Source organism: Lactuca sativa, chromosome 3 (genome assembly GCF_002870075.4).
Source record: "Lactuca sativa cultivar Salinas chromosome 3, Lsat_Salinas_v11, whole genome shotgun sequence".
NCBI classification, from domain to species: domain Eukaryota; kingdom Viridiplantae; phylum Streptophyta; class Magnoliopsida; order Asterales; family Asteraceae; genus Lactuca; species Lactuca sativa.
In genome coordinates, this window is record NC_056625.2 from 302631778 (window position 1) to 302637141 (window position 5364).

Here is a 5364-nt window from a genome sequence, read left to right on the forward strand (position 1 = left end):
GGGGTGAGGGTTTGTTGGACCTAATACATACTGATGTATGTGGGCCATTCAAAACCGCCACAAGGGATGCTAATTGGTATTATGTGACTTTTATTGATGATTTTAGTAGATATGGGTATGTCTACTTAATCAAACATAAGTCAGAAACCTTTGAAAGGTTTAAGGAATTCAAACAGGAAGTAGAAAATCAATTGGGCAAGAACATTAAGATGCTTCGATCCGATCGAGGTGGTGAGTATCTTAGTACCGAGTTCCTTGACTATCTTAAGGAGTGTGGGATTGTCTCACAATTGACCCCTCCCAGGACACCACAGCTGAATGGTGTAGCTGAGAGGCATAATCGAACCTTGCTGGACATGGTTCGCTCTATGATGAGTCGAGTTTTGCTACCAATCTCTTTTTGGGGGTATGCCTTAGAGACTGCCGCCCATATCCTTAATCTAGTCCCTACAAAGAAGGTTACCAAAACACCTCATGAGATGTGGACTGGGAAGGTTCCCAATTTGGACCACATCAAGATTTGGGGTTGCGAGGCTTTCGTGAAGCGTGAGACTCATGATAAGCTCGAACCCCAAAGTGAAAGGTGTATTTTCATCGGCTACCCACAGAAATCCTTCGGTTACCTCTTCTACAGACCCAATGAGAATGTGGTCTTTGTAGCAAGAAGAGGGGTCTTCCGTGAGAGGGAGTTTATAAGCCAAGGAGACAGTGGGAGGGAAATTGATCTTGAATAAATTCAAGAAGCAATTGGTGAAGGAACCTCAGACACTAGCAATCAACCTGAAGAGGAAACTCCTGTTGAGCAAGCTGACATGTCTGTACCTCCGAGGCGTTCCACACGGGTTAGGAACACACCTTCGTTTTATTATGGCCTTCATATTACTACGGAAGGTGATACGTTTATCAGTGATAGTACACTGGTAAATTTGGATGAACCTAGCAGTGTTAAGGAATCCATGGCAGGCCCGGAGCCTGCTAAATGGAAGGAAGCTATGGACAGCGAGATACAATCCATGTATGACAATCAAGTTTGGAACTTGGTTGACAATGTACCAGGCCGTAAAACAGTCGGGTGCAAATGGATCTTCAAGAAGAAGACCGACATCGAAGGAAAAGTGCATACTTATAAGGCTCGACTGGTTGCAAAGGGTTTTACTCAGGCTCAGGGTATTGATTGTGATGAAACCTTCTCGCCGGTAGCAAAGATTAAGTCTATTAGGGTAATGTTGGCCATTGCTGCATATCATGATTATGAAATATGGCAAATGGATGTCAAAACCACTTTCCTTAATGGAAAGTTGGCTGAGGATGTGTACATGAATCAGCCAGTGGGTTTTGTCAGTGCAGAGTACCCTAATAGAGTACGCAAGCTTGAGAAATCCATTTATGGATTAAAACAAGCATCTCGTAGCTGGAATCTTTGTTTTGATGAGAAGGTCAAAGAGTTTGGCTTCTCGAGAAGCGAAGATGATTCTTGCGTGTATGTCAGAGCTAGTGGGAGTATAGTTAGCTTCTTGGTATTGTATGTGGATAGCATAGTACTTATAGGAAATGACATCCCAACCTTGCAGGAGGTTAAGTCCTGGCTTGGGAAGTGCTTTGCTATGAAGGACCTAGGGGAGGCTGTCTATATCCTAGGGATAAGGATATTAATAGAAAGGAGTAAAAGACTAATTGGACTTAGTCAGAGTACTACTTGGATAAGGTGTTGAAAAGGTTCAACATGAAGAATTCCAAGAAAGGAGATTTACCGATCCAAAGCAATGCCAAACTGAGTAAGACTCAGAGTCTGAGTACAGAGGCAGAGATAGCTGAGATGAGCCAATTACCGAATGCTTCCGTTGTTGGCTCGATCATGTATGCTATGACTTGTACCCGCCCTGATGTGGCCTTTGCTTTGAGCATGGTCAGCAGGTATCAGGGGAACCCTGGCAAGGCTCATTGGACTGTGGTAAAGAACATTCTCAAGTACCTACGGAGGACTAAGGATTAGATCCTTACCCTTGGTGGGAGTGATGACTTGAGAGTGTTAGGGTATAGTGATGCTAGTTTTCAGACTGATAGGGACAACTTCCACTCTCAGTCGGGCTGGGTCTTTACCTTAAATGGAGGGGCAATTTCATGGAAGAGTTCCAATCAGGAGACTGTGGTTGATTCGACTTGTGAATCACAGTATATAGCAGCGAGTGAAGCAGCGAAGGAGGCGATATGGCTAAAGAACTTCATCGGAGACCTTGGAGTTGTACCAGCTATTAAGGAACCTATGGAGATTTTCTATGACAACAATAGTGAGGTTGCCTTAGCCAAGGAACCAAGAGATCATGGCAGATCCCGACACATTGACAGAAAATATCACTTCATAAGACACAAGATTGAAGAAGGAATCCTCGTGGCAAGGAGGATATCGTCGGATGAGAATCCTGCAGACCCCCTTACGAAGGGACTGACGAGGGTTAAGCATTTTCAGCATGCGAGGCGCATCGGGCTAAGGGACGATATTAGTTTTACAAATTAGATAGTTTTCCTGAAACTTGTAAAATGTAATCGATGTTTGATGATGAATAAAATTTGTGATTTATTTATTAGTAAAGTGTTACTATCATTGTCAATTATTTATTATTGTTTCAGTTTTGCATGTTTTGACTTCCAGAATAATTAATTTATTCAAACCTCCATAATCGGTCATACGTCGGAAGTAGGTATGAATCAAGATTGTCATGAATTGGGTTTGCAGATGGCTAAAGGTGTTTAGACATGGCAATGGTTGCTGCAACGTTCATGAGTACTCATAAGTTATGAGTATTGGTATAAACCCACGCTCACTTGTATCACTTCATGGAATTTATCTCGAGTGATCGTGAGACGATAATATCATATAAGTCTTCAAACCTAGAGATATGAGTTGTTACCTATGAGTTGGTTGTGCACTGATTGCACGTAAACACATCAGTAACTTGATGTTATAAAACGTGCCTTTGTGTACAATTCAACAAGTAGTAGAACAAGCATATGAGTCGAAGTTTATCTGTTCCTTCTAGAAATAGAAGCGTAATCTGGGCCCCTCGATGATTTTGTGTTGACCCATGTACCGGGCCCGGTCCGAACTAAACTGATGTGTTCAGTAAAGTTCTTTGACAAACAAATCGGAAATCGAGAAACAACTGTCAGACAATAAGCAAGACATAGTTCCATGTATTTGTCCGGCTGATATCATGAGAACAGAGGATTATTTGATCACTTGTCTTAAAATGGCGCTTCATAGTTCAACAGAGTTTTCGAGAGCTACGATTGCTGGTTGGCTCCTGAAGTTATATAGGAAAATACAGTTATTAGACTTATCCAAGTGGGAGTCTGTTGGATAAGGTGCCTAAGTCCATAACTTATTTGGTATATACTTGACCCGACCCGGCATGGTCCATTTGGTTTGCACTTCACACGAACAATTTATGGATAATTTTATGAGAGTTATACACATATGTTTATTAATATATTATAAGTTATAATATATTAATATGATGTTATGTTATTTAATTAGTGTTAGTCTTAAATTAATTATGAATTAATTTAGAGATTAAAAGGAAGACTAATTAGATTATGGGCTATTGGTTTTATATGGTGTGGGCTAACACTCATTTGTTAATGGGCTAGGATTGGATGGAAGTCCATGGATGATCCATGGAGCTTTTAACCCATGGGTCCTTGGAAAAGGAAAGGTCATGGGTTATTAGGGTTTCACCCTAACCATGTACACTATATAAGCATGCTTATGTTGCATGAAATAGTCACTAGTGTGCGTGTGTGCTTGTGTGTGGCCAAAAATTGCAAGTGTGTATACTCTCTCAAAGTTTTCCAAGAGTTTGTGGTGATTTGTGATTCCATTTGAGGCATTCACACTATTGGTGCTTGGCCTTCAAACTCCTCAAGAATCAAACCCATCAAAAAGGTATGTCATCTCTTCTAACTCTTTTGTGTTGAAATGTTCCCCATGCCATGTTAGATAGGTTATGAACCTTGGAAAATTATGAATTTGCATGTATTTAGACAAACATAGATCCAAGGTTTATTAGGGTTGCATGCACACTTAGGAAGTGTTAGATTGCTCAAAACCCAACACTATGGAGTGTTGGGTTTATGATGAGAGTACTTCTGGTGCAGTCATTAAGCTCAAGAATGGGTGCATACGATTGTATGATCGAAGAGACCTGTTGCAGTTCAGGATGTGGGATATTCATTACCTAAGCAACTTTCAGATCAAAGTGGTTGAAGATATCTATGAGGAGGGAGCCAAGGCGTATACCAGGATGGTTGCAGAGATCTTGAGCAAGCAGATGTGGAATGGCGCAATGGGCCAAATAGATGTCATGCTGGTAAAGAAAGGAATGGGGCCGAGCTAGTCCAAACCAAGGGGGAGATTGAAAGACCATGTATAGTGGTTTGGTCTAGGCATAGTAGTTAACAGTAGTGGGTGTTTAGAAAGATTATTTTTGTCTTGAGTTTACGATTAAGGTGTGTTTACGGCCGTAAACTCCTTACGGCCGTAAACACCTTACGGTTGTAAGTTGATTCTATAAATAGGGCGTTGTGTCAGACTTTATTTGTTGTTGATGCCTTTGTATTCTCCCAAGTTGTATCAAACGTTTTATAGCTTTAAAGCGTATTCAAGCTTGGTTTTTGTTCTATTTTGCTTATTAATTCATGTTTGCATCTGTGATTCTCTTTGATCATTGGTAGATCTGTTTTTCGGGACCTTACAACACTCCCCCTTTGTTGCCAGCTGCTGCTTTTAGGCAATTTCTCTTGAAGTGCCTGGTCTGACCACATCCATAGTAGCCTTGACCAACTCCAGCTTCGAGAGCCTGATTGACTGATTGGCTGTGTGCCCCTTTTTGCCATAGTTGTTGCACAACATCTCATGACACTGCCTGTGATGATGGAAGTTACACTTGTCACACCTTGAGAGGGTACCAACATATATGGTGGTAGGCGATTGAGTTGTAGGAACAACAGCAGGAGTGGTAGCGGCATGAACTGCCACTATTTGTTTCTTGGAGGGATCCTGCGAAGACTTGCCCTTGTGCTTGTTCCATAACTTTTTCTTCTTAGCACTCGCCTTTGGTGGTTTGGGAACGGCTGTTACAGTTGTTGGATAAGGTGTGTAAGTCCATAACTATTTCTCGTATGTACTTGATCCGGTTTGGCATGGTCTATTTTGGTTGCATGGCATCATGCATTTGGGTACACTAAAATGAGAGAAATAACAATTATGGTTTATTAGTATATTATAAGTTCTAATATATTAATAATATTTTTTAATAAGTATTGATCAAGAATTAATTTGGAATTACTTAAGTGATCAAAAGGACA